An 18,713-nucleotide genomic window follows, 5' to 3' on the forward strand; every position below is an offset into this window, starting at 1 on the left:
AAGAATGTCCATTATCACCATTGTTATTCAATATTGACTTATAAATGTTAGCTTTAGCAATAAGAGAAGAAAAAGAAATTGAAGGAATTACAATAGGTAATGAAAAAACAAAGCTATCATTCTTTGCAGATCATATGATGGTATACTTAGAGAATCCTAGAGAATTAATCTAAAAATACTGGAAACAATTAACAACTTTAACAAAGTTGCAGGATATAAAATAAACCCACATAAATCATCAGCATTTCTATATATTACTAACAAAGTCCAGCAGCAAGAGATAGAAAGAGACATTCCATTTAAAATTACTGAAGACGTTACAAAATATTTAGGAGTCTACCTGCCAAAACAAACTCAGGAAGTATATGAACAAAATTATGGAACACTTTTCACATAAATAAAGTCATATTTAAATAATTGGGAAAATATCAGTTGCTCATGGGTAGACTGAACTAATATAATAAAAATGACAATTCTATCTAAATTAACTTACTTATTCAGTGCCATAGCAGTCAAACTACCAAAAATTATTTTATAGAGCTAGAAAAAAATAATAACAAAATTCATCTGGAAAAACAAAAAGTCCAAAATATCAAGGGAATTAATGAAAAGAAATGCAAGGGAAGGTGGCCTAGCCATACCAGAGCTTAAATTGTATTATAAGGCAGCAATCATCAACACTACTTGGTACTGGCTAAGAAATAGAGTGGTGGATCAATGGAATAGGTTAGGTACACAAGACATAGTAGTCAATGACTATAGTAACCTACTGTTTGATAAATGCAAAGACTCCAGCTTCTGGGATAATAACTCACTATTTGACAAAAACTGCTGAGAATACTGGAAAATAATATGGCAGAAACTAGGCATAGACCGACATCTTACACCAAATACCAAGACAAGGTCAAAATGGGTGTATGACTTAGACATAAAGGGTGATACCATAAATAAATTAGAAGAACAAGGAATAGTTTACCTGTCAGATTTATGGAGAAGGGAAGAATTTATGACCAAACAAGAGACTGAGAACATTATGAAATGCAAAATGGATCATTTTGATTACATTGAATTAAAAAGGTTTTGCACAAACAATATAACCAAGATTAGAAAGAAAAGAAAAAAGCTGGGAAACAATTTTTATATCCAGTGTCTCTGATAAAGGCCACATTTCTAAAATATATAGAGAATTGAGTCAGATTTATAAGAATTCAAGTCATTCTCCAATTGATAAATGGTCAAAGGATATGAACAGGAAGTTTTCAGATGAAGAAATTAAAGATATCTATAGTCATATGAAAAAGTGCTCTAAAATCACTATTGATTAGAGAAATGCAAATTAAAACAACTCTGAGGTATCACTGCACACCGATCAGACTGGCTAATATGAAAAAAAAAGGAAAACTATAAATGTTGAAGAAGATGTATGGAAATTGGAACACTAATGCATTGTTGGTAGAGTTGTGAACTGATCCAATCATTCTAGAGAGTAATTTGGAACTGTGTCCAAAGGGCTATAAAACTGTGCATGCCCTTTGATCCACCAATACCAATACTAGGCTTGTGCCTCAAAGTGATCATTTAAAAGGGGGAAAGGACCCACATGTACAAAAGAATTTATTGTAGATATTTTTGTTGTGGCAAAGAATTGGACATTGAGGGGATGCCCATCAATTGGAGAATGGCTGAACAAGTTATGGTATATATATATGTAATGAAATACTACTGTTCCATAAGAAATGATGAGCAGGTGGATTTCAGAAAAAGCTGGAAACACATGAACTGATGCTGAGTGAAGTGAGCAGAACCAGGGGAACATTGCACACAGTAACAGCAACATTGTGTAATGACCAACTTTAATAGACCTAGTTTTTCTCAGCAATGGGATTATCTAAGACAATTTTGAAAGACTCATGATGGAAAATGCTATCCACCTCCAGAGGAAAAAAATTATGTAGCCTGAATGCAGATTCAAGCATATTATTTTCTCTTTTTGTGTTTTCTTTTCTTTCTCATGGTTTTTCCCTTTTGTTCTGATTCTTCTTTCACATCATGATTAATGTAGAAATATGTTTAATATGATTGTACATGTATAGCTTATATCAGATTGCTTGCCATCTTCAGGGAGGAGGGGGAGGAGGGAGGGAAAGAGAAAAAATTTTGAAATTCAAAATCTTGTAAAAGTGAATGTTGAAAACTATCTTTACGTGTAATTGGAAAAAAGTACTATTAAGTGGAGAAAAAAACTAGCCACCTTCCTTCATAACACTAAAAAAAAAATAGATCTATCATTCCTCAGGGGAAAAAATATATAAGTGATATTCACTCCTAAAACTTTTACAGAATTTAATTCTTATTTTTCTTTAAAACAAATTCTACAGAATGGTACCCCAAAACTCACTAAAATATTTCAGCATGTGTTAAGCTTCTGCTAAATACCTTTTCAGATAAGACAAAGAGAAGGGGGTGAGTTCTTAAAATTACCCAAGTGCCAGTTCTCCCCTGCAATCTTAAAATGATTAATCTGCAAATTTCTTAATGATTAACCTCCAATCTCCTTAGTCTCCAAACCTCCAAAGTCTACTAAGATGTTTTTAACAGTTATAATTTGGAATCTCTAATTAATTTATAATGCCACAAATTCCTATATACCAGGAAAAAAAGTTTTCCTTTCTTTGATTATCTGACTTTGTCTCTATAACTCTGTTTTAGGGGCAGCTAGATGGTTCAGTGGATAGAGTATTGAGCATGGAGTCAGGAAGACTTGAGTTCAAATCTGGACTCAGACACATAACACTTACTAGCTGTGTGACCCTGGGCAAGTCACTTAACCCCCATTGCCTAGCCAAAAAAAAAAAAAAAACAGATTGAGTAGGAGAGAAAGTGACTCAAAAATAGGATCAATATGCTTGGAAAATAGGAAAGAAACCAGGGGAAAATTATAATGAGGGTGAATAACATGGAGAACAAAAGAATGGCAGAGGTGGAAAGACAGTAGATTGTAATCAGAGAGGGAGATTTCAATGGAATAATTTGAAAGTTTGGTAAGGTATGACCACACTGGCGAGTGGAATGGAGATGGAGGTCATTGTATGTCAAAATTTGAAACCTACAAATTTTGAGAACTAATTCTTAGAAGGGTCAACAATATATACATACACACATATGTATCTATATGATACACACATATATTATATATATATCATATCTATTATATATAATGTGCATATGTATGTGTGTGCACACACACACACATACACATACAGATATATGTCTGAGTAAGATGGTAGGAGGGAGGCAAAGAAAGACCGTGAATCAAGTGCCCAAATAATGGACAAATATGAGAAAGTGATTAGGAGGTCAGTAAATGGTAATGATAAGAATCAGGAAAGGATATTATTGTCAGATAACAGATAGCCCAAAGGAGAAAAGGTTATTGTATCATTGTGGCACAGTAAGGGTTTGAAAATGGCAATGGGAAGCAGACTGCACCAATCCCTTCTCTTGGAATTGAGATGTAGGAAATGGGGAAAGAAGAGATCAGCCTTAGGAAAAAAAAACTTCTGAAGGATTTGGAGTTCTCAGATATGAAGGGGATAAAGAAGAAGCAAGGAACTCAAAGAGCTCTACTTTAGAGGAGAAAAGGAAGTGAACTAGGGTAGATGTAAGATAATGTGAGGCAATAAAGTTTTATTTTTGTTTAAAAACATGTTAAAAAGTCAAGATGTCAGAGTAGAGAAGTGCTCAGACAAACTATCCCAAATTTCCTTCCAAAAAACTAAAATAATGCCCCAAATTGAATCCTGGAGTAGTAGAACCAATAAAAGGTCTGGATAAGCAATTTTTCAGCCCAACACATCTTAGAAGGTTGGCAGAAGAGGTCTGTCTAACAAAGGTGGTAGTGGGCCCCAGAAGCACAGTACAGACTGAGCCATGGGGGTGGCTGCAGTGGCAGCAGCTGCAGCTTCTGAGCTCTTGGACCACTGAGCTGAGGGAAATGGATCAGACATCTGATTAGAAGGAAGTTATAAAGAACCCATTGCTGGCACTGGGTTCAAGACACTGCTGCATTGCCCATACCCAGTTTCAGGTCACAGTCCCAGTGCCAAAAGGAATGACACCACTCACAGGTACAGGGAAGCAAAGTGCCAGGTCACAGATCCAGTGCTTGTGGTCACTCATGGGGGTGTTGGGATCTTGGTCTCAATTCCAAGACAGAGGGGAGCACTAGACCTGGGAGAGTGCTAGCCCTGGTGGCAACAGGGAAATAAGGTCCCTTCTGGGGTAAAGACCAGAGCACAGGCCAGAAGAATAGTGACCACACGACTGCTTAGATCATAACACTTTGGAAGCACCAAAAACCTGCAGACTCCCAAAGCTAACTCTGAAAAAAAAAGCAGCAAGAGAGGCCTGAAGTGAGCTAAAAATGAAGAAACAGACTGAAAAAATGAGCAAACAACAAAAAAGAACTTGATCATAGAAAGTTTCTATGACGATAGGGAAGATCAAGATATAAACTCAAAAGACAACAAAGTCAAAACAGCTATATTCAAAGCTTCAAAGAAAAGTTGTGAATTGATCATAGGCCCAGCAAGAATTTCTGGAAGAGCTCAAAAAGAATTTTAAAAATCAAATAAGAAAGGTAGAGGAAAAATTGGGAAAAGCAATGAGAGTAATGCAAAGAAATTATGAAGAGTCAACAGCTTGCTAAAAAGAGGCACAAAATATTACTGAAGAAAATAACATCATAAAAAACCAGAATTGGCCAAATGTTAAAAGAAGCCTGAAAATCAACTGAAGAAAATAATGCCTTTAAATGAACAATTGGTCAAATGTAAAAAGAGTTACAAAATTTCATTGAAGAAAACAATTCCTTGAGAAATAGAATTGACTAAATGGAAAAAGTGTTGCAAAAGCTCACTGAAGAAAATAATTACTTAAAAAGTAGAATCAGGCAAGTAGAAGCCAATGAGTTCATTAGACACACCAAGAAACAATAAAACAAAATCAAAAGAATGAAAAAAGAGAAGAAAATGTGAAATATCTCATTAGGGAAATAACTAACCTGTAAAAATAGATCCAAGAATGATAATTTAAGAATTATTGGGCTATCTGAAAGCCATGATCAAATTTTTGGAAAGTCTAGACATCATATTTCATTAAATCATCAGAGAAAATTGCCCTGATATTCTAGAAGAAGAGGGGAAAATAGAAATTGAAAGAATCCACTGATCACCTCCTGAAAGAGATCCCAAAATTCAAAATCCCAAAAATATTTTGGCCAAATTTCAAAGCTCCAAGGTCAAGAAGAAATTATTGCAACTCAAATATTGTGGAACCACAGTCAGGATAACACAAGATTTAGCAGCTTCTACATTAAAGGATTAGAGGGCTTACAATATGATATCCCAGAAGCCAAAGGAGCTAGGATTACATCCAAGAATAACCTATCCAGCAAAACTGAGTATAATCCTTTGGAAGGGGGGTGGCTATTTAATGAAATTGAGGATTTTCAAGAATTCCTGATGAAAAGACCAAAGCAGAATAGAAATCTGACTTTCAAATAAAAGACTCAAGAAGTTAAAAAAAAAAGGAAACATGAAAGAATAATCATAAGGGATCCAATAAGGTTAAAATGTTTACATTCCTATAGGGGAAGATATAATTGTAACTCCTATGAATATTATAATTATTAAGGCAGTTAAAAGGAGTATATATAGAGAGATGACTTGGGTGTGAGTTGCCTATGATGGGATGATTTAGTGGAAAAATAAAATTAATGGAGGAAAAAAAGACTTCTGGGAGAAGGGAGAAAGAAGAAAGGAGAGGCAGAATGGGGGAAATAATCTCATATAAAAGAGGCAAAAAAGGAAGAGTTTGTTGGTTTTGTTTTTTTTTACAATTGAGAGGAAGATGGGGGTTGGCATAATGTTTGAACCTTACTGTCATCAGAATTGGCTTGAAGAGGGAATAACATAAACACTCAGTTGGGTATAGAAATTTATCTTACCCTAGAGGGAAGTAGGAAGGGAAGGGAAGGGAAGGGTGGTAACTAGAAGGGAAGGTGGATCAAGAGAAGTACTGATGAGAAGCAAAACAGACTTCTGAGGAGGCACAGAGGGGAGAGAGAAGAGAGAGAGAGAGAGAAAGAGAGAGAGAGAGAGAGAGAGAGAAAGAGAGAGAGAGAGATGGATAAACAGGGAAAAATAGAATGGAGAGAAATGCACAGTTAATAATTGTAGCTACAAATGTGAATAGGATGAAATCACCCATAAAGTGGAAGTGGATAGCAAAATGGATTAAAAACCAGAATCCAATAATTTGTTGTTTACAGGAAATGCACTTGAAACAGAGGGATGCATTTAGAGTAAAAATAAGAAGCTGGAACAGAATTCATTATGATTTACCTAAAGTAAAAAAAAAAGCAGGGATATTCATTTGAATCTGAGACAAAGCAAAAAACTGGCCTAATTAAAAGAAATAAACGAGGACATTTTTAAAAGGTAGCATAGACAATGAAATAATTTTAATACTGTACATTTATGCACCAAATGGCATAGCATCTAACTACTTAAAGGAAAAGTTAAATGAGTTACAAGAAGAAATAGGCAGTAAAATTATACTACTGGGAGAGCTTAACTTTCACTTCTCAGAACTAGATACATTTGACCATAAAATAAACAAGAAAGAAGTTAAGGAGCTGGATAGATTTTTAGAAGAGCTAGATATGATAAACTTCTGAAAAAAAACTGAATGGGAATAGGAAAAAGTACACCTTTTTCTCAACTGTATATGACACCTTCACAAAAATTGACTGTGTATTAGGGCATTAAAACCTCACAACCAAATGTAGAAAAGCAGAAATGTGAAATGCATCCCTTTAAGACCATAATTCAATAAAAATTCTATTCAATAAAGGTCTATGGAAACATAGATTAAAAATTAATTGGAAACTGGTGTAGCTGGTGGTGTAATGATAGAGCATCAGCCTTGGAGTCAAGATGACCTGAGTTCATATCTGGACTCACACACTTACTAGTTATGTGACCCAGGGCAAGTCATTTAACCCCAAACTAAATAATTTCATCATAAAAAATGAGTGGGTCAAAGAACAAATCATAGAAGCCATAAATCATTTCATTAAGGAGAATGACAACAATGAGAGAACATACCCAAATTCATGGGATACAACCAATGCAGTACTTAGGAAAAATTTGTATCGCTAAATGCTTATATCAATTATAGAGAGAAATAGCAGATCAGTGAATTGAGCATGCAACTAAAAAACAGAAAGGAACACATTAAAAATCCTCAATTAAATGCCAAATTGGAAATCCTGAAAATCAAAGGTAAGATTAATAAAATTGAAAGTAAGAAAGCCATTGAGCCATATAAAATAAAACCATATGAAATAAAACCAGGAGTTGGCTTTATGAAAAAAAATAGATAGCCCAGTGGTTAATTTGATTTTTAAAAAAAGAAAACAAAATTGCCAGTATCAAAAATGAAGGTGAATTCACCATTAATAAAGAGGAAATTAAAGCAATTACTAGGAGCTATGTTGCCCAATTATATGTCAGTCAATAAATCTGACAGTCTAAGTAAAATGAATGAATTGTTTACAAAAATATAAATTTCCCAGATTAAAATATAAGGAAATAAAATACTCAATAACACTATCTTGGAAAAAAAGAAATTGAACAAGCTATCAATGATCTCCCTAAGAAAAAATACCCAGGACCAGATAGATTCACAAATGAATTCTACCAAACATTTAGAGAACAATTAATTCCAATATTATATAAACTATTTGGAAAAATAAGTAAAGAAGGAGTCCTACAAAATTATTTCTATGAAACAAATATGGTGCTGAAACCTAAACTAGGAAAAGCAAAAAGAAAGAAAGAAAACTATGGACCAATTTTTCTAATGAATGTTGACACAAAACTTTTAAATAAAATACTAGCAAGGAGATTCAGCAATATATCACAAAGATCATATCGTATGACCAGGTGGGATTTACACCAGGAATGCAGGGATAGTTCAATATTAGAAAAATTATCAGCATAATTGACCATATCAATAACAAAACCAACAAAAAATCATATGATTATATCAATAGATACAAAAAAGTTTTTGATAAAATTTAATACTTAGCTATTCTCAGAAATATGATGATCCAAGACGATTCTGAAGGACTTGTGATGAAAAATGCTATCCACCCCCAGAAAAAAAAAAATTGATGGAGTCTATATGCAGATTGAAAAATGCAGATTTAGGGGGCAGGTAGGTGGCGCAGTGGATAGAGCATAGGCCCTGAAGTCAGGAAGACCTGAGTTCAAATCTGGCCTCAGACCAAACACTTGACACTTACTAGCTGTATGACCCTGGGCAAGTCACTTAACCCCAATTGCCTAAAAAAAAAGAAAAAGAAAAAAATAAAAATACAGATTTACTCATAGATTTTACTTTCCTTATTATCCTCGGGTTATTTTGATCTGTAGGGGTTTTTGTTTTGTGACATGGCTAATATGAAAATGTTTTTCATGACTGCACATATGTAATCTATATCAAATCAGTTGCCTTCTTAAGAAGGGTGGAGAGTATGGAGGGAGGGAGAGAATTTGGAACTCATTTAAAAAATAATGTTAAGAATTTTGTTTACGTGTAATTGAGAAGAAGAAAAGAAAAAAATAGATGTTTTATGAAGATATAAAGTAATCATTTTATATCTGTTTTAAAATGTTGTTTTATTTAGTTGTGCTTTAAGAAATTAATTTCTGGGAAATGGAGTGAAGGGAGAGGAGAGAGGAAGGCATATTCCCCTTTGTATGCAAAGTAGGCCAAGGCAGTGAGTACTTGAAGGCTATTGGAGCCATTGAGAAGGGGAATAGCTGCATGCCGATTTTGAAATGAAATGTTTTATAGAAAATATGCTGCAAAGCATATGCCATAATATATATTACACTTTTTTCTGTGATGGAATTTGGACTGCGTTAGAGCACTACCAACTTTGAAGCCTGGTCAAAGCAACAAAATAGGTGCCCTGTATTCATCTTCCCTTCAGTTTTCCCAGTTCTCTTTTGTCCTTACCACTATACCTATTCAGGGCTCATTCCCTCTCCCCCATGTTGTCCTCTGGCTGTCTATAGCCCACATTCTGGGACCCCAGCAATGCTGAATAGCACCCATTTAATCTACTTTCTCAGGGTTATTGCTTGGTTTGAAAAATGGGTGGTCATTTCAACTAGACCAAAATGAGTCAGATAAGCAGAAAGGCAGTGTAAGGAAGTGTGAAGAGCAATGGCATGGCACTTCAAAGACACTAGCACTCACTTGCTTTGTGCTTTGGGGCAAGTCGCTTGACCTCTTTCTGGGCCTCAACTGCCTTATCTGTAAAGTAAAGGAATTGGACTAAATCTCTGATTTAGTTCCTTCCAACTCTAGCGCTTTAAGATTCTAATTACTCCTGGGTAACACATTGCTCTAATTGAGGTAAAAAGCTAAAACTTTAAACCTGACAAATTTTAAGGAAAATACTTCAGCTAAGTGAGAACTTTTCACTATGTTTCAAATCACATGCACAGCACATGACATCACATCACAGCACAGCCCTACTGCTATGTATTTACTCACAGAAATAAAGAAACTTGAGAGTGGAAAGAGACTTTAAAGATTCAAGTGGTTCGATAGAGCACCAGCCCTGAAGTCAGGAGGACCTGAGTTCAAATTCGACCTCAGACCAAACACTTGACACTTACTAGCTGTGTGACCCCGGGCAAGTCACTTAATCCCAATTGCCTAAAAAAAAAAAAAAAAAAAAAAAAAAAAGATCCAAGTGGTTCTACTCCTTTGTCTCACAAATGAGGGCAACTTGTACAAAGTGACACAGCTAATTAGTAAATGACAGAGCTGAGATTAGAACCCAGGTTTCTAAGGTTGCAATGGACCTTGGGAATATGCAATGGATGCCCAGTAACTCCCTTCCTGGCTCCCCAAGTCATTTCACTTCAAGTCACTGCACCTGCAGTCCTAGCCAACTAGAACTTAGCGATGAGGTTTTGATGCTACCACCTTCCTAACCTTTCGTGGTCCCTCTGATAGTTCATTTCTGAATTTTCAGTAATAATAAACACTTCAATTGAACAATAATTAAGTACCTATTGTTTGTAAGGCACTGTGCAGAGTGCTGGGGGTACAGAAACAAAACAACCCTGCTCTGAAGGAATTTCCATCTACTTGGCATGGGGAAGGTGGGGAATTCAACATGTACTACAAATCCCAAGCAATAAAATTTCTTAAAATTTAATCTTAGACGCTCAAATCAGCTGCAAGACTTTTGATATATCTTCTTAGATCCTTCCCGGTTAAGCTCCTTCTTTTCAGCTTTCAGCTTGATATTAACTCAATTCTAGTTCTCTTACATTGTGCACTTGGCTGCACATGTTCCTATATGTGAATTATGTAAAATCTGCTTTTTTAGCTTTCAATTATGGGATAAGGTACTCTTAAATATAGGGAGGTCATTTCTGTTTCTTGGCATGCTTATTCTTATGTTGGTTTTTTTTTTAATTTTTTTCCTAGGCAATCTGGGTTAAGTGATTTGCCCAAGGTCACACAGCTAGTTAAGTGTCAAGTGTCTGAGGCTGGATTTGAACTCAGTTCTTCCTGACTCCAATGCCAGAGCTCTATCCACTGTGCCACTTAGCTGCCCCTTTGGCATGCTTATTCTTGAGATACCTTATCTTGGCACAGCAGATATGGTTGGTAAAAAGCCCTCTTTCCCCAAAAATCTTTCTTATCAGCATTACAAATCTATCCTCCCTATTCAGCCCTTGTGTGGCCTTCCCTTACCCTTCTCCAGAGATCTCTACACTTTCTCACTGTGCCTCATCTCTCTCTCTCTTTCTTACTGGTCCCAGCAAGCAGATGCCACTAGCTGTACTTTATGGTTGGTTCAGTCTTTGATAAGCATGTTACTTCTTCTCTATGAATGCCTATTCCATGTATGCCTTGGGTCTTGAGCCCACAGAATGTCCTCTGAGCCTAAGTATCCACATCACCACACCAACCTCCTGCTTCTTCTAAAGTAATTGGACCTCTAGCTCTGTGCTCCAGATGAGCTATACTCTAGCTCCTATCGGCAGAGTAGAGCAAACAGATAGACCCTAAAGCCAATACGGTCTAGACACCTTTTCTTTTCCTCTGCTGGGGATTCAGCAACATCTCAACTTCTTTGGCCTTTCCTCTCCACCCCCTACCAAAACCCTTCCCCCCAAGGATGGAACCTGAAGTCATGTTTATATAACCAATAAAGACAAATATCATGGGCACAGAATGATATCAATATATTTTTGCATTCCTCACAATGATTGGATTGAGTCCTATCTTCATAGCCTCTGACTCCCAGGCCAGAGGTATTTCCACTATACCAAGATGCCTTCTAGCTGCTTTTTTATGCTCTGAGAAGGGCACTTGATTTCAAAAGTATTGGTGTTGGTCAAAGACTCGTTCAGTGACTTCTAGGGCATACGTATTCATTCCTTTTCCTGATCTGAATGAAGGATCAAATCCAAATTTTTCTGGCACTTCTAGCCCTTCACAACCTGGCTCTATTCTCCCTTCCCAGTCTCAATAAAGTCCAACTGGTCTCCCTTGATTCCTCACTCACAACACTCCATCTCTAACCCCTGTGCCTCTGCAAAGGCTGTTTGTATTCCTAGAAGATTGCACTCCTTCTTCACTCCACTTCTTAGAATCCCAAGCTTTGTTCAAAGCTCAGATTCTATCTCCTAAACAAAGCTTTTCCTGCTACCTCAAGTGGCTTAGCATATCTCTCTGAAATTAACTTGTATTTCCTTTTAATATATTTTGCATATGTATGCACTTACATGCATACATGTTGCTTACATTTTATTGAATATAAGCTCTACAAGCACAGGCATTGTTTCATTTCCACCTCTGAATATCATATCTAGCATAGTGCCTGGAATATAGCAGGAACTTACTTTCTTGTTGAGAGCCACAGTGCTTCCTTCCACCTTATTCCCTCAATTTTTTCTTAACATGTTAACTTTGAGTGTCAGATGTTTTGCTCCCCTAGAACCACAATGATTGCCAATCTACATTTGGCATCCAGTTTATAAGCTTAAAGAATATTTATCTCCAAATAAAAAGAGGGGGATAGTATACCTGTTACTATCTGTGTTGAATTTCCACAATCAACAGAACCTAATAATCTGTGGATATTTAATAAACATTTTGCAATAATAATAATTATGATATTTCCCACCATCTGGAAATTTTCACTGGTGTACTTAGCTTTTATTCTTTCATTCATCCTCTTTTATCTAACTAATTAATTTTACCCATTGTGCCTGCAGAAATAATAGCTTTTTTTTCTGAAAGAAGTTATTGCAAGTTATTCTGTGTGTTTCTTCAAAAACATTAATTATAGATTCTTCTACAAATTCATGAAGATCTAATGTGTTTTGGCATGATTCAGGTTCTCATCTTGTTTTTAATTAGGAAACATGTTTCTGATTTCATGTCAACTGTTCCTATTCAACAGGGGGTTAATGTTAATGATTTGATAGCAGGGTAGCAAGTGGTAGGCTTAATCACTCTAAGTAATTATTAGATTGGGTAGAGCAGTGAAACAGGTGGTTTTGCTCAAGGCTAATTGAAACGTACATAGGTCCTTTATAGACATGAGCTATCAAAATGAGCACATGTGTTTAGGAACAATTTTCAGTTAATGATCATTTGCTTTTATGCCTGTGTATTTTATATCTTATTAGGAGTCAAAAAACACTACCCATGTGTTAGAACAGTCAAATTTCTGCCCTTGACTATTTTAAAAAGAGCCTGAAGAGCATGGAAGATCATGGGATCATGGTGAAGTGAGAGAAACCTAAAGATTGCACATGGCAGAGATTTTATGAGTTAACTAAAAGTCAGGCACAGCTTGAACTTTTCCATGGGAGTCATCGCTGAGGAAAAGGAAATTAACAAAGGGAAATTACACTTAGGGACCATAAATGTTTTAAAAAACAATTACTCATACTCTTCTCTGATGGAGTTCTGACTAAAGAAATCCCCATTTTCTAGCTTCTGTGCCTGCCCAGGACTGAAGAGGAGAGACAACTTTCATAGATGGAAGAAAAATCTAGAAAGAACAGTTCATTTCTGATTTCTTCCAAAATTAAGCTACTCTATAAAATAAAAGCAAGAATGTTTTAATTCAATTCAAGATGTATTAAGGACTTATTATGTGCAAGGCACTGTGTCCTTGGTGCTGGGGATATAAAAATAAAAGTACAAAAATCCTGCCTTCAAGGAGCTTACATGTTCCTTGAAGTGGAGGATACAACAAAGTGCACAAAAAACAAATACAAAGTAGATGCAAAATTAAACTGAAAAGTGAGAGTACTAATAACCAGAGGAGTGGGGAACCGGGAAAGACTTCATGCGGGAGGGTATGCAAAAGCCAATGGATTAGGAGAGACTGGACATAGGAGAAAGACACAGGGATCAAGGGGGCATTCTTCCAGTGGAGGGAAGTGGAGGGAAAGTCCATTAGTCTGATAATAGTGCCCTTGAGTGGGTAGCCTTGGCAAGGGGAGGGTCCATCTCTTCTTAAGAGACTGGAGCAAAGGAGAGAATGGGGAATGGCTGGAGAGGATATTTGAGGTGTAGAAGTGGAAGAAGAGGAAGCTTTTCATGGATGGCCTATATGTTCTCAATAAAATAAGAGACAAGGTCCTTGGCTAAGAGAGAATAGGGAGTAAATGACAGAGGAGGCCTGAGAAAAGTGAGGAAAATTTAGAACAGCTGGTATGAAGAATGTGATTGTCAAAAAGGGAAGAATAAAAAAGACTATCAGTTGCCCTAACAGTGGTTAAGGCCTAGTTGAGATTTGATAATGAATCTGTAGACATTCAGTTGACATGGTTATATTATTTTCTCCTAGAGCATATGAATAACAACGGAGAAGGTTAACGTGAGTGTAATCTGAAGCTGGGGTTTGGGAAAACATGATTGGTGATAGGATGAGGGGGCAAAGGATTATAGCGTTGGTTGAACTGGCTAACTGTAGATTCAAGACTGTGAAAGAATGGAAGGAAGATCAGAGCAGATAAGAGCATAGAAGGATTGAGGGACAGGAGATAATGATAAGGAAAAAGGTTTAGGAGAGGTGAGGCACAGGAAAAGATGGAAAAATAGGAGATTATGGTCAGAATAATTTCTGATCATGAAAGTAGAACAATTATGGTCAGATAATTGGTATAATGATCCTGTGAGTGGCTGAAGTGGAGTGAAGATGCAGGTCATAAGAGTTTAGGAGGCCAATTGGGATGTCACAGAATTTGATGGGATATACTTTCCAAAAGCATAGGGACAGGGCTTGGAGTAGAGAAGATACTTCAGGAGTATGTGATTTCATCTACATGAGTACTCTTTCCAGCAATGCTGCTCCATATATAGCCCCTCTAGTAGACAATCTTCATGAAATGGAAAAAAGTCAACACCTATCACCAGCCTTCTAGTGATGAGCCTCTCCAAAAAATGCCGGGTTGGCCCTTCAGTGCCACAGAAATAATCCACTGTCAGTGCCTTACCTAAAATTTCATAAGAGCTATATCACAGTGGCAAAGCATTGAGTCTGCAAGGCTTCCTCCAAACCTTCCCCCACCCTCTCCCATGCTATGATCTTCAGAGTCATATTTAAAAGAAAAAATAATGATTAAAGTTAATATTATCTTTCCACTTCATGATTTATAAAGCAGGACATGCATATTTTCATATCAGACCTTCACGATAAACTTTTGAGGCATGGCAGGTGTTATTATCCTAATTTTTCAGTTGAGGAAGCTGACTCAGAGGGGGAATAGATTTCCCAGATAACTAGATGACATGTACTTTCACATCCATACATAAACTACTTGCCATCTACACACAGCTTTGTGTCTTGCTTGCTTGTGTCTTGCTCAATATGCAAGGCCCAAGTAGTCTCACATTCTCCATGAAGATTTCTCCAACAATTCCATCCAATAGGAATATTTTCCATCCCTGAAATACTACAATATGTATTATCTCTATTCTTAACATGCATATCTCATATACTTTGCATTCTTCTTTTTCATTCTGTTTATGTGTACTGTTCCCTGTCTCTTCAACTAAATGATTACATAAAAGTTTATGGAGAGAATTCTGGGAAGATGGCAGATTAGGTCAGAAAATTCCAAGCTCTCCAGATTTCCCCCACAAATAAGACAAAATAGCATCTCAGGGCAAATGTAGAGTGATAAAAATAAACCAGAGTTGGGGCACAACAGTGATCCTCCTGGGACAACCGTATAAGGCCCAAAGAAAATCTTGTGAAGTATAAACACCTCTAGGCTAGTTCTGCTGAAATAGCAAGCTGTGAGCACTGGGGCTATCTAGGTTGGGAGGTAGCCTTGGCTCCAGCCACAGAAATTTTCACCTCCCAGATAATGCGGGCAGTCAGGTGTCTGAGCAGGGAAAGATTGAGGAAACCTCTGTTGATAACAATACAATAATAAGCTGCTACAAATTTTAAAAAATGAGCAAGAAAAGAAGAAAGAACTCAACTATAAAAAATTAAAATGGGAATAGAGAAGACCAGGGTTCATCTTCAGAGGAGGATCCTGAGGCAAACAAAAAAGCCTCTCCTACCCCATAGAGTAACATCAAATGGTCACCTACCCAAAAAGAATTCATAGAACTTTTAAAAAGACTTTAAAAATAAAATGAGAGAGATTGAGGAAATTTTTTTTAAATAAGAACAATCCATAAAAAACAAGAAGATTATGTAAAGAAAATCAAAAAACTGGAAAAGAAGATCCAGAATCTTAAGGAAGAAAATGGATCCTTGAAAATTAGAATTGGGCAAGGGGAAGACAGTAAAGTAATAAGAGACCAAGAAATAATAAAACAAAATCAAAAGAATTAAAAATAGAAGAGAATGTGAAACATCTCACAAGAAAAAACAACTGATCTGGAGAACAGATCAAGAAGAAAAAACATAAGAATAATTGGACTATCTGAAAACTATGATCAGAAAAAGAATCTTGATACAATAATATAAGAAATAATTAAATAAAATTATCTTGAAGCATTAGAACAAGAGGGGAAAGCAGAAATAGAAAAAATTCACTGATCACCATCAGAAAGAGATCCTACAAGGAAAACCTACAGGAAGATCGTAGTTAAAAATTCTGAAACCCCCAGCTCAAGGAGAAAATATAACAAGCAACAAGAAAAAAATTCAAGTATGGTGAAGCCACAATTAGAATCACACAAGACCTAGCAATAATGACACTAAAAGACCACAGGTCTTGAACCCTAAATGTTGAAGAGCAAAAAACCTGGGCCTGTGGCCAAAAATATCACACCCAGCAAAGGTAAGCATAATCCTGAATGGAAAAAATGGACATTCAATGAATTGCCAGACTTTCAGGATTTTGTTACCAAAAAAAAAACTGAACTTAATAGAAAATTTGACATGCAAGAACCAAGAGAAATATAAGGTACACATCAAAGACTAATTAAAAGGGTAGAATGTTTACTTTTTATATGAAGAAATGTAAAATGTATGTCTAAGGTTGTTTTTAGTAATTGGGTAGTTCAAAAGAAAGATTGGGGTAGACCTGAGTATGTTGTGATTTTAAAAAGTAAAACCATTTAGTAAAAGGTAAAAAGAGTAATTATATTATACAAATGAGGTGCTAGAGGAAGAACTTACACAGAAGAATTAGATGGGGGAGGAGGGCTGGTAGTTCTGGAACCCTACTCTCATTGGGACTAGGTTAAAGAGGGAACAATACACACACACACACACACACATATGTATAAAAGTCTTCTAAATTTAGAAAGAAATAAAAGGCTAAGGGGATAGGGAGGACAAGGAGGGGATTTTTAGAGTGAACCCTATCCACATCAGATCTGGGTTAAAGGTAGAATAATATATACATTAGAAGGGAACAAAAGTCTTCTATATTTAAAAGGAAATAAGAGGGTGAGGAAATATGATAAGGGGGGCATAGAAGGGTGTCTAGATTAATGGGAATGAGATAAAGAGAGAATAACATATATACCTGGAAGGCTATAAAAATCTTCTAAATTCATATAGAAAGAAGAGGACAAGGGGAAATGGTTGGGAGGAGAAGATAAGAGAGGAATCTTTGAAGGGAGGTAGGTTAAGTAATAGGAGGGCAAGGTAGTGGGTAGAAGTAAAGTAGAGGAGTCAGGAGGGATAGGAAATAAGAGATATACATAAACATAAAATAACAATAGGGAGTAGAATTTATTAGGGAAAAAAGCAGGGGCAGTAATCATGATATCAAAATGACAAAGTTAAAGCTAAAATAGATTTCTTCAAAAGAGAAAAATAGGGGAACTACACTATATGTTAGCCATTTTAATCAATATTGTTTTAGACTATTTAAAATAACTAGGTCATATAAAGTTGGAATATTGCTGTGGTACAGGAAGTTAAGTGTCTTGACCAAGTTGACAAGCATAATATGCATTTAAAGCAAGATTCAAAAGCAAGCCTTACTGACTCCAAATGGATTATTCTTATTTAAAAAATTTTTTCCTCAATCTCTCTCATTTTATTTTTAAATTTTTAAGCTCTTCTGTGAATTCTTTTTTGTCAAGTAACCATTTGATGTTACTCTTTGGGGTAGGAGAGGCTATTTGCTTCAGTATCCTCCTCTGAAGATGAACCCTGATCTTCTCAATTCCCATATTAACTCATTTTCCACAATTCTGTGGAAGGTGACAAATAGAGTCAATAGGGCTAGATTAGGTGGTGCAGTGGATAGTTCTAGGTCTGGAATCAGGAAAACTCATCTTTCTGAGTTCAAATCTGGTCTCAAACATGTAGTACTTATATGACTGGGCAAGTCATTAACCTTTTATAGATGAGTTCTTTCTCTTTTGCTTGCTCATTTTTTTTGGACTCAATCCACTACACCACACTGCCTCTTAAAAATATTTTGTAATGATTGCAATGATAATGAAGAATAGGATTTAGCAACTTGACATTCCACTTCTGAAAGGTTATAGACCCATGGTTTAGACTGTGATTTTGTTTCCATCTAAGATTAAAGGTTAACCACTATTATTACACTGTGATGCAATCTGTTTCCAAGACTAGTCTGCCACATGTGGCTAAGTAGATCAGCCAATGGTGTAGATGAATTTTGCTCAATAATATCTATTTTGAATTTCAACCTCAAATCATTTAATCAAGATGGGTCACAACCACAAAGTAGTTTCACCAGGCAAGGGACACACAATTCTGCGGCTTTTAAGAATTTTTCAGTAATTGTTTCACATTATGAACCATTTTGATTCAAAAACAAACTGTCATCTACAAAATCACCAGCTGCCAGATTCCATAAGACAAAAAGCTCTTAAGAGAGCTGAGTCTTCTGTCTTGATGACTTGGATAATAACCAAACATTCCTCCCATCACTCACAATTAAAGAGGTAGAACACTGGCACAGATTGAATTCACAGGGAGAGTCAAGGGGGAAGTTACCACTTGAGTTTTCCTGACTGTAAAGGAAATGTAATTAAACAGAGATAAGAATTCACAAGGAAATTCAGGAATAATTGGTAGATCTAAGATATAAAGATGAGAATAAGTGACAGATCACTAAGATTTGAGTAGCTATTTGCTG

Source organism: Vombatus ursinus, unplaced genomic scaffold, assembly GCF_900497805.2.
Source record: "Vombatus ursinus unplaced genomic scaffold, bare-nosed wombat genome assembly UNPS02005659.1, whole genome shotgun sequence".
NCBI lineage: Eukaryota > Metazoa > Chordata > Mammalia > Diprotodontia > Vombatidae > Vombatus > Vombatus ursinus.